This window comes from Equus asinus, chromosome 8, assembly GCF_041296235.1.
Source record: "Equus asinus isolate D_3611 breed Donkey chromosome 8, EquAss-T2T_v2, whole genome shotgun sequence".
NCBI lineage: Eukaryota > Metazoa > Chordata > Mammalia > Perissodactyla > Equidae > Equus > Equus asinus.
Window position 1 is genome coordinate 11,899,165 of NC_091797.1, and position 20,740 is coordinate 11,919,904.

General features: G+C 36.5%; 1 long non-coding RNA gene across 1 annotated transcript; it reads left to right on the forward strand.

Moving 5' to 3' along the window:
• Nucleotides 1-900: 900 nt before the first annotated feature.
• On the forward strand, nucleotides 901-20,175 carry LOC139046049 (uncharacterized). The gene is made up of 3 exons (XR_011505608.1): nucleotides 901-1,036; nucleotides 1,470-1,683; nucleotides 19,926-20,175. It is a non-coding gene; the product is annotated as an uncharacterized lncRNA (long non-coding RNA).
• The last annotated feature ends 565 nt before the right edge of the window (nucleotides 20,176-20,740 follow it).

Sequence of the window (20,740 nt, forward strand, 5' to 3'; positions counted from 1 at the left end):
TGTACTCGGAACACTTACATTAGCCAACAGTGGGGCATAATCATCTAACAACACAAAAACTATTTTATAATAAAGTATTGAATATCTCATGTAATTTATTGAACACTGTACTGAAAGTGAAAAACAGAATGGGTGTCTGGGTACAGAATGGGTCGAAGTGTATCTGTCATTCACCCTGTGATTGCCTCTGCCCAGCGTCACAGGAAAGGATTGTACTGCTTATCACTAGCTTGGGAAAAATCAAAATTCAAAATTTGAAGCGTGGTTTCTACTGAACACTTTTTGCTTTGCACTATCTTAAAGGCGAAAAACTGCAAGTCAAACCATTATAAGTCAGGGACCATCTGTATTCACCAAATATCTGCTGCCATCTCATCATTCTCTCAAAGTGACATTTTCAAAGTGCTTCTGAAATGAAGCAAATGCATCTGTATGAATAGCTGAGTCATTCATGTTAGAAATGATCAATAAAACCTGGTGATTTTCATCACCGGAAAGAAAGAAGCATTATAAGTGGAACTATGGACAACTGAAAAGAACATATATATATTTGTGTATATACATACATATATGTATATATATATAAATTAGAGAGTATGAACAAAGATGAAGGACATGAGAGCTGACAGTCACCTCTAAGAGGAAAAGAGTGTCACCAAATACCAGAGAGTGTGGTGTAATTTAATATTTTAAGTAAAAATTTTAGAAAGATGAATCATTTTATCTAGTGCCAGATTTCCTAGATACAAATAGAATATAGCTGAAAAGTGACTCCCTATTGTCCCGAAAGCCACAAAGCCACTGTCAGAAAACCTATTAATGCACTTGAACTCAGACACCAAGAATAGACTCAGCACTGAGTCACATCAGGTTGGACCAGGGAAAGGCACTGGGAGAAGGGAAAGCACCGATTCAGGAAGAGTCCCGAAGACCTGAGGCATTTGCTGCCACCTTTCTTCTTAGCGTTTGCAAGAAATTACACAGCATTTCAAAGAGTGACATTTTGCACAGCTTTTGCAGCTCTTTTCTTTCTAAAGTAGGGGTGGAAATTGGGCTTGTGTGGGGTTGTGTGGGTAACAAAAGACTTGATTACTCTTTCGATGATTTTAATGGTTCAAGGAGCCAGCTCCATTGAGTTGATATGGTTCCCGGGAGACCCAAATCTTCCTTTAATCAAGGATGCTTAACCATGGTTGAACAATAGAAACCTTTAGGAGATTTTTAAAATTTCAATGCCCAACTGGACACAAGGACTATTAAATCAAAATTTCTGAGGGCAGAATCTATGAATCAATATTTTTTTAAGGCTATTAAGGTTGGAAACTATTTCTGTGTCTTTCTCAAACTTTGGTTTGCATCAGAATCACCTGGAGGGTTTATTAAAACACAGATGGCTGGGCCCTGAGCTCCAGAGTTTCTGATTCAGTTTCTGATTCAGGTTTCTGATTCAGTTTCTGATTCTGATTCAGGTTGGGGCCCAAGAGTTTGTATTTCTAGCAAGTGCCACGAGGATGCTGCTGCTGCCGAGTGGATGACCTGCAAAATGAGAATTTGACTTCTCATACTGAGAACCAGAGCTAACCAGAGTAAGAGGCACCTACATTGAAAGTGAGATGGACTTGCTCCCAGGCTGGCCTAACTTTTTACCTGTGCGCTTTGGAAGCCCTGCAGAGCTGGGACTAGGTAAGTAGCGTGTTTGTACTGTGGCTAAACCCTAACCTCTTGCAGTGTCCTCTCTAGACCTGTGACTGGCTAGCTTCTTGTGAAACAGATCTTCCAAATTCATTGTCAACCTGGTGACATCTACATTGTATCTGTAGTCCTACTGGAAACCACAGCCAGTACAACTCAACAATACTTATCCTTTCCATGATCTTGTAGAATAATGATGAGGCATAAATTGTAACTTTCGAGCTTGAGAGAAGTTTGACATAAAAATCCCTGATTATCTTTCTTCTACTTTGAGGTTTAATTGCCCTGACCCCCCACCCCTCACCCCTCAGCAAAAGAGTTATAGCCACCTTTCAAGAACTTATCAAAAGAGAAGATCTCCAAGTAATCCATTCTTTCAAATCCTCTGTTCTTTGACTCTTGTTAAAAAATATCATTTTTTTAAAATTTTTTAGCCAAGTTAAAAATGAGGGAGAATAAGAATACCACTATAGCTTGAAGTCTACCTTTATAAAAATTTCAATAATTATTTCCACAATCAGAATTAATTTGTTTTTCCCCTTTTCTTGACTTCTCTCATAAAATATATATGGTATTTAAAATATGCACCAGGCTTCCTAGAGTAAACAACTATTTCTCTGCCATTTTAAAATCTCTTGCGTCTTCAACTGCTCTATATCATGACTCAAGTTTCATATAGAATGAAATAATAATAACTAATTTCAATAAAATCCACTTTTAAAAATAAAGACATAAACTAGATTCTCCATGGGTTTAAATGTGTAAAAAGAGTCACACAAACTCCAGATAAATAGTATTCACGTGGTTGTCAGATTTCTAGGGAGATGATCCCCTCTGGAATTGGGTAAGAGTTAAATTTGAAGACAAAACTCAAGAGAACCACAGCAGTTATAGTTGTTCTGCCTATTCCACATCCTTTTCTTAGAAGAGGATGTTTCTTTTTACTTTCTTTCAAAGATGAAGAGAAATGACAGAATTAATAATTCGTTATTTTTAGTCTTTGATAGAAATAAGATGTCTGAAGAAAGAAGCTGAAATGCAGCGTTATTGACTAAGTAAAACTTTCTCTCTCTAGGATTTCACCTAGGTACTCCATTAACTGAAGGGAAATCCAAACTAAGTGGATAAGGAATATTATTTCTAGTCATAACACAACAGCATGGATGTAATCTTTTAATAATATTTAAAGTAATTAGGAACACATTTGAAATCCAAGAAGAGATTTTTAGTAATGACTATTTACAAGGAGAATATGAGTTTTTTTGGACACTATGATGAATGAATCATGCAATAAACTCTAAAGTTGAGTTAGTATATTTCTTTCTTATGGGTGAAAAAGAATTATCGTAAGTAGCATTCTAAGGCTTTGTTTATTTTTTAGAGGGAGCTTCGATTCAACATCCACTTCCTTTTTGACTAATTGAATGTATCCTTATTTCTCAGTTGTACATTGGATTCTACTCTTTATGTTTCAAAAGGTTTTGAATGTGAGAAAATAACAACGGAGGATTCAAGCACCAGCATCATAAACAGTGCTTTCATTTATTTGGAAAGATTCCAAAAGAACAAGGAACTAGAAACACACGCAAATTATGGGACTCTTCCGTGGAAGATTTTGTGCTTCATTATGTAATTTCTTCCCCATCGCTGATTAATCACTAAGTCCTTGGAGTTCTATCTCCAAAAATGGCTCAATCCATTACTTACCTCTACCACCATTTCCTCCATGCAATCATTTTTTTCTTTAGAATATTTCTGGAGGCTTCTAAACAGTCTCCTTAGCTGCACCCTTTCTGTTCATCCTCCACACAGAAAGCAGAGTGCCCTTTCTGAATATTATTTTCCTTCGCTTAAAATCCTTAGATGGCCTCTTATTGTACTTAACAAGAAATCCTGCAAGCTCAAGTAAGGTCTTTCTCTCTATCTCTATAATTTTATTTCAAACCACTTGTTCTCTCACTCACTAAGCTCCAGCCACCCCATCCTTTTCTCGGTTCCTAATCTCTTTTCTGACTCAGGACTTTTGCTAGGAGCACTCTTTCTCCCACTCGTTGCTTGGAGAGCTTCCTCTTATCACTCAAGTCTCAAATTAATTATCATCTCTGGTTTTTCTTGACCATGCTGTCTAAACTATTCTCCTTTATATTTTATATACCACTATAGTATTTTCTTTATAGTCTCTCTTTCACAAATGTTTTCATAGCAGCAATTGCATTTTTACTATTTGACCTCAGACATCACAATTCCCATGGTAGGAATACATCCCATGGTAGAGCTGACCACAGATTTAATTATAAGTTTATTTGTTTACTTGTTATTGGTCTTCCATTACATTATAAGCTCCAAGCGGCAGGCATCATGCCTGTCTGGTTCACCTATTTGTCTCCAATAGTTAGCACAGTGCAGGGCCTAAAAGAGTCATCTGTAAAAACATGTGAAATAAAAGGATAAACTCGAAAATAAGTTAATGCCATCTACCACATAGCCCAAATATTCCTCTCTTAAATAGCAATAAGTCCTCAGTTTGCATCCATCTCTTGCATTAATACAACCTCTAAAAAAAAGAGTTAAAAATAAACCAAAAAACAGCTAATTTTTATCAGCCTAAAGTTGTATTAACCAAAACTCCACTATTCAGATTCATATTCAGATATGTTGAATAATCAACTGTTACAACATGACGTATAGTTAAATCAGCTGGGTTACAGAAAAATTCCATAGGCCCTTAGATAATGTTAGCATTCTTTTGAAAAGCTATACTTCTAAAACAACGCCTTTATGTCATGATATAAAAAAGTGTACTAATCAGTTTCACTAGTAATTTAATTTATAAAAACAATTCTTCAGTTAAAATTCTGGAATGTAATGTGCTGTGTCCTGAGGAAATCTGTTGCAGCATCAAATGAAAAATGTAAATAGCTCTCTGAAGAACTTATTCCTGCTTTATGGTATGTAAATTTTAGAGGCGTGTTCTTAGACTATCTTGTCCATGGAGATGCTGTTCTACACAGAAATGTCTAAAAGCACTTGGAGAGATGTCTGAGAAGGACAGCAGGGAACTTCTCAAGGTACCTTGCGAGATCACTTCCACTAAAGTTTGTGCTAAAGATTTGCTGACTTGGAAACTGGATTTAATCTTTTATTTATTTGAAAAAGATCTAATAAGCAGATTCAATCTGCCTTCTTCTGGGCTAGGCACACGTATACACACAGAAAAAGGATGAATTTTTTTAAATTCCTCACCTCCCATTCTCACTTAAACCTATTTCAATCAAACTTTTACCTCCTCCTCAATTGGGTCAAAAGTGCTCTTCATGATGTCACCACTGATCTCCACATTGCTAAATACAAGGGTCAATTCTCAGTCCTCAACCTACTGCACCTGTCAGGAGTATCTGAAATAGTTGTTCCTTTTTATAGGAAACAATTTCTTGACTTGGCTTCCAGAATAGCATACTCTTAATTTTCTGACTGGTCATTTTTTTTCAGTCTTTTTTGCTGAGACTCTGTCCCTTTTATCATATCTCTCCCCTCTAAAAGTGGGATTTCCTAGTCTTTGTTTCTTGGATCCCTTCAGCTCTGTTTCTGCAGTCATTTTCCTAGTGATCTCACACAGTTTAATATTCTTAAATACCATCTGAATGACGAGGACCAATTTTGTATCTCCAGTGTAGATTTCTTGCGTGAATTTAAATCTCCATTTGGATGAATTTAAATCTTCATTTGGATGTCTAATAGACATCTCAAAACTTAACATTTCCATATTGGTTTGCTAGAGCTGTCATAGCAAACAAGAGAAATTTATTTTCCCACAATTCTGGAGGCCAGAGGTCTGAGGTCAAGGTGTTAGCAGGGTTGATTTTTTCTGAGGTCTCTCTCCTTGACTTATAGATGGCTCTGTTCTCCCTGTGTCTTCACGTGGTCTTCCCTCTGGGCGTGTGTGTCCCAGTTTCTCTTCTTATGAAGACACCGGTAATGTTGGATTAGGGCCTACCCTAATGACTTCATTTTAACTCAGCCACTTCTTTAAAGGCTCTGTCTCCAAATAGAGTCACAACCTGAGGTGCGGGGAGTTACGGCTTCAATATATGAGTTTTGAGGGAACACAATTCAGCCTATAACAATGTCCAGAACTGAATTATTCAAATTCCCCCACAAGCCTGTACAATGTCAGTCTCTACCAATTAGGAAGTGACAATTTCATCCTTCTAGTTGCTGCGGTCGAAAACTTTGGAATCGTCCCTGAGTCTTCTTTCTCTCTTATCTCCATATCCAACCTATTAGTAAATCCCACTGGCTCCACTTGCAAAAACCCAGGATCCAATCTTTGTTCACTATCTCTACTGCTGTCATGCCAGCCAAGCTACAAACATCTCAGGTCTTGATTATTTTGATAGCTTCCTAACTGGCCATCTTGCTTCCAAGGTTGTCCTCCTATACTCTATTCCCAACCCAGCAACTAGAGTGAGACCTTTCAAAATGGAGTCAGGTTATATCACTTCTCTTCTTAAAATTGTCCAGTGTCTCACTTGTAACCCAGACTAACATCAAATCCTTAAAGTGATCAATAAGGCCCTCTATGATATGGCCCTCTTGCCCTCTCACATTATTTCCCACTATACTCCTTTTCACTGAGTTTCAGCCATACAGAACCACTTGTTGTCACTTTAAAATTCTAGGTACTTTCCTGCCTTCAGCTTCACAAAACCTGCATACAAAGACCATCAGCGAAATCTGTTGATCACACAAAGCTGGATTTATTAGAATGTTGAATGTGGGAGAGGGTTGCCTTGGTAAAGTGTCAGAAGTATCTCAGAAAGGGAAGTCAGGGATTTGGAGGCTGAGGTTAGTCATAGATTGGTTTTAGGGCAAAAGCCAGAGATTGGTGAGAAATTGTGATCTAAGCGAGTTGTTCAACCAGTCAGTGGGCTTTGGAACCCATGAGTTCTGTTAAATCAGTTTGTCTATGATTTTATCTTGAAATATCTGAGTCTGAACTAGTTGATGTTCAAACAGTTGTAACTTAGTTTTGTGTCACATGTCAATTTCACTATGTTCTTCCGTTTTATAAGTAAGTATGGGTTTATGAGCTCTGGTTTCTTGTTCATTCCTGAGGCTTTGCATCAACTTGCTTCTTCTTGTAGCAGACTTCTCCAAGATACTCTCATGGCTAGCTCCCTCATCTACAGAATTTTCTCAAATATCACTTTCTGAGCATGGACTGTCCTGACCACCATATTTAAAATCCAATTCTCGCCCCACCACTACTCTCAATTCCTTTTATTCTGCTTCATCTTCCCAGTAGAGGTTACTACCTTCTAAAATCTAACAAGTTTATTTTATTATTGGGTTTATTGTCTATCTACCCACATTATGATGTAAGCTCAGTGAGGGACTGGCAACTTTGTTCATCTTTGTTCGTTTATATCTCAAACAATTAAATGCTGCCTCATACATAAAAGTGTTCATAAATATGTCAAGTGAATTACTGAATGAATAAATGAATGAATGAGACCTACTCAGTGCTCTTTGAGAGACTTACAACAAAGTTCCTTTAAAGTGATTAAGGGCAGAGGGACTGAGTCAAACTCTTCAGACTCATGAGACAGGTAGTTAAACTTGTATGCCGACATATTAAATACAATAAGAGACAAACACACATTATTGGGATACTTAGAGTATTCTCAGTATTAAACTATTAACTTCATATACATTACGTGATATGAAACTCTAGAAAAGACAAATCTAATACTTAGTGACAGAAAACAGATCAGTGGCTGCCCAAGGCTGGGGCTAGCAGTGGGGACTGACTGAGAAGGGTTGCATGGGAACCTTTTGGGGTGATTGAATTGTTCTACGTCTTGATTGTGGTCATAATTACAAGGGTGCATACATTTCTCAAGACTCATCAAATTCTATATTTAAAGCAAGTGCATTTTATTATGTAAAAATTATACCTCCATAAAGTTGATTTAAAAACAAAACAAAGAAACAAACAAAAAATTCAAATCTCTAACACTTACATCTAGCTCATTGCTACTACTTTGCCCTGCTCAATAAGATATGCACACTCTCTATTTTGTGTTAATTTCTCAGGGTACCTGCTGTCTCACAGTTTTACAAATAAAGCAAACACTTGAAAATTGGTTCTTGTTGATCTCTACTTTCTGCAGAACATCCCAGTAATCATTTCTTTGTCAAGGCAGGGTACAATGCAAATTAATTCATGCACAGCTATCTCAAGTTTCCTTTCTGTACTGACCCTACGGTGAGTCTAACTTGACTGGGCATGATGTTTCTTAAATCTCTCAGCAATGCATTAAGTAACCATCTCCGTTCAATACATGATTTTCACTTTAGAGAACGTTTCATTCTCTAAAAGTGACATTTTCCTGACCAGAATCCCAGTTTCCCAGACAACTTGGTGTTTTCATGTACATACTAATTCTAGTAACCAAAAAATATGGATAATGCTGAAAATGTATGAAGTCTATGTTGTGGTCTCAGCTCCAACTAGTCATTCTTGGTTCCAAAGCTGTCAAATGATCAGCATCAGATTGTGCCATTCCTCAATCAGGCCTGTGGCCCTATTTCTTCCTAATACCTAACAACTCTATCTTGTTAAAGCTGCCTTGATAGAATTGTCTTTGGTGTGGCCTATTGGTGGTTGCTTCATTTTACCCCAGCAGTAAAGGCTGCTGGGGTCGCCTGTTGATTACTTCCACCCATTCTACACACACTAGGTTGCAGAACTCTGTGGCATCATTCACTGCCTCAGTGTGACAAGACGACAGCCTTGCAGGACTTCACGGTTAGTAATTCTGCCGTCCTCCTATGTCGTTAGTATGACCCCGAAGTGATGGACGGGCTGGATGTGATAGAGCAAAGAATAACAGTATCACGAAAGTTTGAAATTATCCTTTTCTATGTAGATTAGCTGGGAGCTGGCTGTTATAAAGGAGACTTCTGCTCAACGTGCTCCTCTTCTTGGTCCAACTTTTTCATTCTCAGTTGGCACATCCTGAGAGGCAGCATGGGCTTGGGAGTTAGGAAGGCCAAATCCAAACCCTGGCTCTCTTCCTTACCATCCTGTTCACCTGGAGAAAACTGATTAATACTTCAGCTTCCTGAGCTATCACCTTGAAGGGTGGTTTCAAGAAGAGTGACAATGAAGGAAGGCTACTAAAGATGCTGACATGAGGTCATATTGCAGAACCACCGTTTACTAACCGTGTGACCTGCAGCAAGGTGTTTCTCCTCTCCGAGCTTCAGCGTTTTCAAAAACAAAATGGCGATCAGAGTACCTGCTTTGTGCGATTAGTGCTAGGATAAAATAATAATACATAAAAAGTGGCTAGAACACTGCTTGCTGAATAGCATGTACTCAATAAATACAGCAGTTGTTATGAATATACTTGTACCTTACATATTGAAATTATATAGTAAAAAGCAGCTTTTTTAGATCAGACAGTGGAAAACCATGGTTGGAATAAAAGGAATGTGATCTCATTGTTTCCCTAGAACTTTAATTCTGGGTAAACTTTTGATGTAGACAAAACTTACTGTAGTCACCTACCATTTCTTGTTGTTTTCGGTGCCTCTTTATCCATCCACCTTGCTGCCCACTTTTCCCAGTGCCCTTTCCCACCCTGACCACTGCTGTACCATTAAACACCACTCTAGTTTAATTCCTCAAGATAGTTTTCTGCTTTGGAATTAAGCAGGAAGGCAAATACCAATGGCAACCTAATCTTTAATTCTCTCAGCAGCGAAATACCCTAAATAAGTTTCTGTGCACAATTCTTCAAGAGTCCTTGGAAGATCACCCCAACACTAATCATTTCTGGCACATAGTGGTCTGGGTTAGAAGGCCCTAAAGTAACTCTGGCAGATTGTTTTCCCCCTCACATTAGGCCAGTCTGGCCAGGAAATCCTAAAGTCTTTTTGATACCGAGTAGTTCCTCTGACAAATGTTCCATAATTGTACTGGTCAGGGCACTTAGCTGCAAATAATGGAGTTAGCCCTAACAGGTTTAAGTAGAAAGAGATTTATTACAAGGCTTCAGAAAGCTTACAGAATTTCTTGGAATACCAGAAAATAAGACACGGAGAATGCACAGCAAGAAGGTCTGCGGCCAAGAGAAATGCCCGCCCACACTGGAAGGTTCTAGAGGGAAGCCGTTGCCTTGCCCTATTGCTGAGCACCCACCCAGAGTGTTGGGCACCTGACAGGGCCGTGTCTACCCTGACCGCCACAAAGAACCCATGTTCTGCCCCCATTCTTGCCTAAAAAGCTGCACATTTGACAGTTCCCAGTGTTCATTTCCTCTTTCCGAGTTCCTACCCTCACATGCCTGTGTGGTAGAAGCTGGGCTACATGCAGAACCCTCCTGCAGAGGAAAAGTAGTTTAAGCTTTCCAGCTGCCAGTGACCCACAAGTGACAGAAGAGGCCTTTCAAGGCGAGTACTCTGTAAATACTGTCCCAAAATTCTCTTATGAGGGAAATTAGCAAAATTATTAATCCTTAATTTAAAAAAATAACCATTATCCTGCAACTGCCTTTGCATTCTGAAAGCACCTCACTGTCATTGTGGCTGGGTAGTCACAAAGCAGATCGTCATCCTCTGGGTAATCTTGAATTTCCTCTGATTAGATAAATGCATGGATTTAATTTTAACAATTATAGAAATCTAAAGTCTCCAGTGCAGTATTTTTTATTCCCGTCAAGAAACTGAGTGGGTTAATGGATAGATGGAAATAGAATGAAGAAGGTATCTTCTCAGAGCCAGAGGTGGGGTGGGGGGTAATGTGTATTTTGAAGGTGAGACTGGAGCATATGAAAGCAACCTCCATTCATTTCTCACTCTATGAAGTTCACCCTTGCTTACACAACTTCTATGTATGTGTGGTGTGTGTCTGCATAAAATGTGCAGTGTATTTTCGATGAAAGCAACGACTGTGTTTTTTTTGTTCTTGGGTTTTTTTCTAGTCGATGACACTTGTGCTAGGAATAAATGTCATCGAATGGATAAATAAATGAAAGTCTGAATTAATAGGATCCAGCACTGGGCGGGGGAGGAGGGAGGTGACAAGTCATTGACTGTTCTTTACCTTGTATAAAGGAAGGACTGTAAAATCAACATCTTGAGTAAAATGTTTCTAATTCTAATCATTTTTAAGGTTTAACCCCTGTGATAGGAAGAAAAGTTTTATGATAGAAATACTGAAGGCAAGTTATCTGCTGTTTAAATACCTCTCCAAATATGATGCAAAGTCTTAAAAGAGCACAAAAGCAACTCAAAAAAATCACATATACTTGCCATTCTTTATGAAAAACTTTTTTATAGTTTCCTCAAGTATTTCAAAATTACTATATCTTAATTGGTATCGAGAAAGAAGATCTGCTCCCCAACATAAGTTCGTGATGCTACAGTTCTGCTAAAGAAAAAATTTATTAAATTCAGAATTTTTAAAAAATTATTTTATTGAGATCATATTGGCTTAAAACATTGTGTAAATTCCAGGAGGACGTGATTACATATCCGTTTCTGTACAGACTACATCGTGTTCACCACCAATAACCAGAATTATTTTGTAAGAAATAGGATTAAATATTAAATATTAAAATAGGATTAAAACGGATATGACTCACTTGTCAGCTTTCTCTACAAAAACACAACAAGCATCCAATGGGGAAAGCATCAAAACCCAAATAAAAAGTTTCATATTTCTAAGTCAGAAGATGAGTGGGTGAGACTGGCTACTGGAGAAATATGAAAGCATTTTATAAGTGTAAGTTACTGTAAAAATATAAGATGGTATCATCTGAGTGCCATCTTCTCTAGAAACCACCAAAATATGACTTTCAAATTTGACAGCTGTGTAACATTAAAATAAGGACCATCTCCCACCATAACCAACTCTTAAAAGGTGTTTTTAGTAACCAAAACCCATCACATATTTGTTAACATTATGGTTTGTATACAGTTTTTCATACCACCAAATGTCATTGCTCACCCCACTTACCTGGTAAACTCCTATTAGTCCTTCAAAACCCAGCTTAGATATCCCGTCCTCTAGAAAGACAACCTGAAGTCCTTACCTAGGAGTAAATTTTCTTATAATATTGGATTGTCATTTATTGTCTACAGTTCTACCACCATTTCTGGAAGATAGAGACTGTATATTATATATTTCATTATTTCAGTGATAAAACAAATTCTGACACATAAAATAATTGCTCATACACGCTCTGAATTGTTCATACACACTACTTGTTTTTCTAAGGTTGTCTTTTTTTTCTTTTCCTCTCATGCTTTCTTTCCTCTTTCCTGCTCATTCACCTCTACCCACATGATTCTTCCTCCCCTCTACTTGCAGTTTAACAGCCTAGGATTTACCTCCCACGTGGAAGGCTTCCACCATTGTTTAATTTAAAAATACAATTAAATTATGCACACTATTCTGCGTCTTGCTTTTGTCACTCAACAGTGTCACTCATATAAATTGCTTCATATCATCTGAAATAGCTCTTTTTAATGGTTGCATTGTATTCCATATTGTGGTTGTATCATAATTTATCATCATTCTCCTCCTGACAGTCCCCATTTTGTTCTCAGTTTAGTTAATATAAACCATAACAATAATAGTTATAACACTCTAGTAGAGTTCACTATATGCCAGACATTATTCTAAAGTGTTATACCTGTGTTATGTCATTTAATTCTATGCTATGGATTCCCAGATGTGTGATTTCTTGATCAAAAGAAGTACGTATTATTAATTTTAGCAGATTTGAGAGGTTTCTTTTAAAAGACAGAAATAATTCACTTTTCTACCAAAAGTGTCCGAGTATACCATTTTCCCACACTGACTGAAACAATCAATGTTATTAATCTTTTCAATATATTAGTCCTGTGGAAAGTAATGGCTCATAGTTGTGTTGATATACATCTTCTTTACTACTGATGAGGATGAGCATCTCGTGTGTTTATGGCACACCCTGATTCCATGAAATTCCTTTCCATATCTTGCCAATTTTACTTTCCTTCTCACATAGCTATTAACCTTCTTGCTGTCCTCTGTATGGCAGGAATTATTTTCCAAATATTTCTTTTTTCATACTGACCTAATTTACGGTTACTTTACCGTACACGGTGTCTAACTTCTATGTAGTTGAATAGGTGCAGCTTTATTTTACGGTATTTTTTTATGACTACTCATATGCTTCTATCTAATCTCCTGAATTTTATTACAAAAGTCACATTATTAATTTGTCTTTAATTCATTTGGAATTTAATTGCATATATGGTATGAGGGAGGAGAATAACTTAATTTTCTTTCAAACAGGAAATCAACACTTCCAAGGTTATTTATTAAGAATTCCGTCCTTTTCACATTGAACTAAAATATACATTTATTGTTATAAGTTAGCTTTCATTATATAATAAGTATCATTTCTGTATTCTCTATTCTTTTCCAGAGATATGCCTATCTATGCATATGACAATACAGCATCGATTTGCTTATATGTTCATAAATTATTATGCTTTTCTTGAACACTTTTCCACAAGAATTATAAATTAATGTTGTTCATTTTCTCCAAAAATGAGTTTTTGATTGTAATTGTAATTTATTAAATTTATATATGTAACGTGAAATAATTTATTTTTTGCTATTAAGTCTTTCCATCCAATAACCTAGTACTTTCCACTGGTTTATCATGCTCTGCATACAGGGTTTGGCCGCTGTTGTTAGTTATTCCCAAATATTTTATAAATATTGTAACTCTTGCAAATGAAATATTTTTACCGTTTCTTTCTCTAGTTGTTCATTGCTAGAATAAGGAAGAACTATTGATTTTTTCATATTTCTTATATCCAGCCAATTTGTCTTATGATTTTAATAATTTCAATCGCTTTTTTAACTAGAGATCTTTGTGTTTTTAGAAATACAATTTTCAAATAAATCAATGGTTTTATGGGTTTTTTCCTAATATTTATACAGTTATTTATTTTCTTTTTATATGAAGTTTATCAAAACCTCTAAATTATTGTTAATGAATAATAGTTATACTGATGACAGCTATAGCAGTCATAATAACAATCGCTCTTAGTTTTGGTAAATGGTCTATCTATTATTTAACTAATCTCCTTCAATTCTTTCTTCCTGAAATTTTTAAGAATTAAGAAATGGGGAGGAGTTTGAGGAAATCTTTTCTTGTCCAGCAATTATTGCCATAATCAAGTGATTTTTCTTTTATTTTCTGTGTGTAATGGGTTATGTAATAAATATCCTAAAATTGTACCATAATTGTATTCCTGAAATAGACCCCTTTTAGTATTATTCTATTATTTTAGATACACTGCAAGATTTTATTTAGAATTTAGGCTATAGCTTTTTTTTCTTATTTTATCTTTTATTTTAAAACGTCATCCTGGTTTTATACAATTTGTTAGAAAGCTGTTCATGTTTTCCCATGCTTAGAATGGTTCATATATCCTTGAAATGATCTGTGAACCTATTTGATGTTTTTGTTTTTCCAGTGGTAGAGTTTTAATTTTTTCCAATGTTTTCAAGAGTTACTGGTCAATTTTTCAGTTCTTCTTAATCAATTTGACCATAGATGTCTTAGTGAGAATTGTTCATTTCTTCTGCATGTTCGTTTTTCTTCTGTAGGGTGACCTAGAGTAGTCTGCTATGACCCATTTCATCTCTCCTGTATTCATGGCTAATTGTCTTTTCTCATCCCTACTCTCATATGTACTCTCTGCTCTTGATTTCTTGTATGTTTTTGTTCTTTTCAAAAATTCCACTTTTAGACTTATTCTACTTTTGTGTTTTTCTGCTTAACTTACTTCAGGTTTTATTATCATTATTTTCTCTTACAATCTTTTTGGGGGTTTTGCTTACTTAGTTTGAGTTTTTAAAATTTCCTAAAATAGATACTAAATCCTTTTTTAATTTTTTTTATTGAGAACACTGGTTTATAACATTACATAAATCTCAGGTGTACATCATTATATTTTGACTTCTGTATAGATTACAAAGTGTTCGCGACCAAAAGTCTAGTCGCCATCCATCACCATACGAATATGCCCCTTTACCCCTTTCGTCCTCCCCTTACCTCCATTCCCCTCTGGTAACAACCAAGCTATTCTCTGTTGCTATGTGCTTGTTTATTGTTGTTGTTTTATCTTCCAAATGTGTGAAATCATACTGTATTTGGCTTCTTTTGACTTATTTCACTTAGCATAATACCCTCAATAAATCCTCTATTCTTATTCATCTTCTAACAATGAAAACATAAAGTATGAGTTCCCTGAGATTCGGGAGTATGTAAGGTCTCATTTTCCTCGTTTCTGTGTAATTTACAATGTCCTATTTCATTTCTCCTTGATTCAAAGTTTATCTAGGATTCTGCTCCTTAATTCTCAAGTAGGTAAATTATTTTTTATATTATGTACTTTATTTTTACTATTATTTTATTGTGTTAACCACTTTATTATTTATTGCTGATTTTTCGGAGAATTATTAGAGAATATTAGAGAGTTGAGAAGGCCTTGTGTGAAAGTGCTCACGTAGCTTGTGGGGGAACCACCAGGAGAGTTCTCGGAGCTGCAGGGACTCCCACAGAGCCAAGGTCTTATTTGAAACGAGCCCCCTGTAAGCCTCAGAGGCTGTATGGTCAGAAAAGGCAGATAGGCTACACTTGCTATGGGAGTGGAAGGGAGTTAAGCTCAGGTGGTCTCCTTCCCAAAGTTCTCAATAACAAATATTCAACACACAGGTATGTAATTGAATTATGCATCTTCACTCCTCTAATGTTGTTTATTCATTCATTTCTCTTTCCAAGACCTATTTGTGGAATATATTTTTAAATTTTGACTGTAATTATAATCTTCTATCATTAGGAACCTAAGATCCTATTGCTAAAAAGTGGCAGAGTTGGGACTTGATCCAAAATTTTATTATACTAGATCTCTTTGTTTCTATCACAGGAAATTATCTTTGTCCCACCTGAATCTAGGTAAATAATTCAGGAAACATATTTTGCCATTATCCTTATGTGAATACAGTACCAATAATTATGTATCTGGAGTTCTTTTTCAGCATTAGATTGAACTATCGTGGTTTTCAAACTTTGTTAGACATTTAAATACTTAATAAGCAAGTTAAAGTAAAGACGCCTGGGGCGTGCCCCTTGGAAGTCTGATTCACAGGTCAAGGATTTGTCTTGTGTATCTTTATCTTTTTTTTAATTGAGATATAATTAACTTATAGTGCATGTTTATTTTTAATTATTTTAATTATCATATTATCTTCGTTCATAGGAAAGTTTAAGAATCATTTTACTAAGCAAAACCCATACCATTATTACTCGTAATTCCAATATAAGGCCAGCTGCCTAGAGTTCAGGTTTACTCCTTCTGACCAGGATAGGTAGGGTGATCATCTAGTGAGGATGCTCAGAAAAGTCCTGGTTTACATTTGTTGTGAAGATTTCATTCCCTTTTAAAGCTTTTTAGTAAAGCTTTTCACTCTCAAAAGTGTCCCAGTTTGCTTAATAAATTATAATGTAACTTTACACATAGGTCACATCTGTTGGCTTTGTCTTACCGACACTCACTCCTTCATTTCATGAGTAACAATCTCAATTCTTTGGGAAATTACTCCTTCTCATTTTCAATCTCTGTGATTCAGAAAGCTGACATTACCCTCAATCCACAGTTCCCGGGGTAGGCATGTGTCCCCAAGCGGGCCAATTAGAACAATTCATTTTTCTGGTTCCAATTTTGGTTCTAAGATGTTCATGCTACCCAATCTGGGACAAAAAACATACACATGGGGCCCTCAGCTAGACCTTTTGGGAATTTCTTTTCCCCTACAGAGATATTACACCTGTTTAGGTAAGTTACTGGTTAACGTCCTGCCTGAGAACGAAGTTAACACCAAGGAAAGCAGATTTCTGATGACATTATTTGAACATCCCAATTCATTAGTAAATGTAGAAAACCCGGTGGTTTTCAGTTTGCCAACAGTGTGAGGCAACAAATTTTCTTAAAAGCCTTCTGCCATAAACAACTACAAATCTGGATATCAGAAAACTGTTTCATGCGGTGGAAATGGGCATGCCAGTCTGTGATTAGTGAGGAAAAAGACATTGGTGAGTTCAGCCCACAATCATCCTGTTCTCTGCCTGGGGACAATTTCCTGCCCGCAGGTCAGAGTCCAAGCACACACAGTAGTCAGCGCGCAGAGATCAGTGTTTACAATGGCAGAAACAGGAAGGTAGCACTTCAGAAAGAAGAAACTTATGCAGACGAGAAGCTCTAAAAGTCCATGGCAAGGTACTTTCGAGCCCATTGCTGAGCGATAGGTTGTACAAGCACAGGGTGAGGCCACCTCAGGCTGCTAAATAGTTGAGCGGAACAGATACATAAGAAGAATAACAGTCTAGAGGAAGTACATTAGTAGAGGATATTGGAGTTCTGGCCCCGCCAGGTTGGCGATATCTTCTAAAATCCTCAATAATATTCACAGCATCCAGTTTGAACACCAGAAAGCCTGGCCTTAGGAGTCAGAACCATGCCCTAGAAGAAAACCATAACAAAACCAAAAACTATTCTTTTTTTGTTATACCACTTTATTGAAGTATGAATGACATACAAAAAACTGTACATATTTAATATATTCAACTTGATGAGCCATGAGGCCTGCTTACATTTGAAGGTCAGAAAGAAAAGGAAAAGCCAGCACAGGAGGACCAAAAGGGCAAGGTCAATAGAATAGAAGGAAAACGGGAGAATGTGGTGCCCTTGAGGTCAAAGGCTAAGACGGCACTAAAAAAAAAAAGGTTAACTCTGATGCTCTAGGAAGATCAGTTAAGATGAAGATTGAGAATTAACTATTGGATTTGGCAAAACGGAGATCACTGATAAATTTTAAAAGAGCAATTTGAATGGAGAGGTCAGGAGAAAAGCCTGACTTAAGTGAGATAAAAAGAGAAGGAGAAGCTCTATTTAAACATAGGAGCTAACCACATTCATTTATTTTCTCTCACTCCCCAAGCCCACAACAATAACAAATGACATAAAAAGAATAATGCTATTAATTCATAAAGACAAAGAAAATGTGAGAAGGGATATAGAGGAGAAGAGAATTTAGCAAATATTTGGAAGAGAGAAAATTGACACACTGGTTGTAGCTGACTTAGAAGAACTGGTGACACCCACTCACCTTATCCATTCCTCTTATGTGATTGCTATAAGGATTAACTTTTAAGTTGCTAATGTCCATTAAATCATATGCAACCAAACAACACCACATTGGGGGAACCAACACTACATAAAATGAGTAGTATATTACATCATCATATATTACATGGGATGGTTTGTAAAAAGCTGAAACTAACCTAAATGTCTATCGTTAGGAAATAGTCAATAACTATGCTGCATACATCCTAAAGAAAATTAGGATGACTTTTGAAAAGCAAAATGCACCTGTATTTACTGCTATGATGGGATATCCAAGATTTTTTTTTTTAAATAAAGAGAGGTAGTTGCCAATAAGAGGACATTTTGACTAAGAAAAACAAAGCAAAAATAAGCTCTATATATGTGCATTTATGTGTGTATACATTTGTATGAATATGGCAATATTTTCAGATGAATACGCAAATAAATGGAAAAATCAATTAATTTGGTTACAGTTGGGGTAGAATAGAAATGATTCCTAATTTACTACTTATAAATCTCTATGCTAGTTTACTACTACAGGAAGCGTGAATTCATTTTTTAAATTAAAAAGATCTAAGCTAGAGAGATTAATGGAAAGGGAGGCTGGAGAGAGAGAGAGAGATGCAACCATGACTTGGTGGCAAAGCCAAAACTAGAACGTGGGCCCCCTGTGCTTGTTCTTTGCACCTCCCCAGGTCTTCTCCTCTTAGTCAAGGAGACAAATCAACTCAAGCACAGGAGGAAGGTCACGGTAGAGCTTAGTCATTCAGCTTTCTGGACTGAATGGAAGAGGAAGGAATAGTTTATGTAAAGATATAATTAAAGTGATCATAGCTACAATGAGGTATGCCAGTGGACTATCAGAAATAAGATAAAAAATGGGTATTGAATGAACATTAAGGAAAAGAGGAGAAAATGCAGGCACTAATTACATGTTTAAAACTTTTCATTTTGAAAGCATATTCAGAACAAAGAGGCAAATATAAAAGGTCAGTTTAGAGGGCAAGAAATGCAGAGGAAGGCCAAGATTGACATGTGCGGTCCTGATAAGGAAGGAGAAGCTGGAGAGACTTCAGTGAGATAAAGTGATGGCAACAGCTAGAAAGGAAATTTTAGATTAAAGCAAGACTGAATAAATTAAGAAAATGAGAAGGAAGCATGAAAGGGGATTACTTTATCTGTTGCTTTCGTATAAATATTCAGTACCCACAAAAGCTAGAGTTTTAAGAGAGTAGAAGTTCTCCCTCTACCCTCAAGGAATAATCTGTTCCAGCTAAAGTGATCAGAAGGCCATATTTATAAAGTATTTTGACCCTTTCACCATGTGTTTGTTTTCCCAACTAAGCTCTAAGATTTTTTAATGCTGACGCCATATGTCCATCATATTTGTGTCACCTATATCTAGAAAAGTAATAGGTGCATGCGTGTAGTAAGTTCTCAATAATTGTCTTTGCTAAATTGATTTTTGTTCTACTGTAGACTCCCGTTATATTAATTTGCATATTTCTATTTTTAAAAGAAAAATTCTCCAAAGCCTAAGATGTAACTTTGTAGAGAAGGAATTCAGGAAACAAGTCTATAGGTGCCAATATGTACTCTTCCTTTTAAAAACACGTATCTATTTAATATAAAAAGTACTTAGTTGTGTACATAGATATCTGTTTGGAAATGCATACTTACATGTACATTTGTGTCCATATATGTAAATATCACAAATATATAAAATAGAACTCTATTTTATCAATAAAAGTTGAAAATACTGTATATAAATAAGAGTACTGATTAAGTCATTGCCATGTAAACGGGAGAAATCTTAATTTACTAAAAGAGATAGGAAAAGTTATTTTTTTGTTTTGTTTTCTTTGTGTCTCCTGACCCATTTACCCAAAGGTATTTATTTATTTGGAAACTGGGAAGCCATGTCGCTACTGCTCCAGTGCTCCTTCACTTCTTTCTTTTCCCTCCTGCTCATCTCCACCCACCCACCTTTCCAGAGCCAGTGGAATCCTACAAGAACCAGAGAACAGGAATTGGAAGAACCGAGGGTACAGTGATCAATACACTCAAGGAGACGGAATCCCTCCGAGTAAAGCACTGAGCCACAGCGCTCCCTTCAGGATGGGGAGAATCAGGTGGTATAACCAGGAAAATATCCCACTGAACACACGTTAAATCAGTGTTTTCAAACCGTGTTCCTCGGAACATTTAGGAGCATATTTCTCAAAATAAAAGAACGCAGAGATCCATTTTAATGGGAGAAAACTTATTAAACCCTAGTGTCAACATTATTTTGTTATATTACAACCAGAACAGATAAGCATGGGAATCATGATATCACAATACATGTAAACTCTATAAGCTTATCGTACTTACACAATCATGGAAAAACAAAACACCATCCACTCCACACTTTGGGACATGGCTATACCATCCTGAGTTCGTAGACTCTGCTTCTTTCAATGGGATTAGCCTTCCAAGCAACAACTCTGGCGGGAGTTTGTGTTCTCTGCCGGTTCCATTTTGCCTGTGAAATTCAGAAACCAGTAATTAACCTCAGCGTCAAGCGTATCTAGCCCAACCTACAAAGACCGACTGTATTCTAAAATGTGGAAGACAAGATATTTTTGCTTCTTTAAAGTCACTTACAACAGTGACACAAAGAAAAAATTAATATCTCAAAGACATTCTTTCCAAAATATCACAAACCAAATCTGTTAGCAAACTTAGTCTAACTATTTTTCGCCTGGGTGAGGACTGGATAAGGAAGTAAACCACATTGAAGCTTAGATGGCATCATACAAAATGAGGG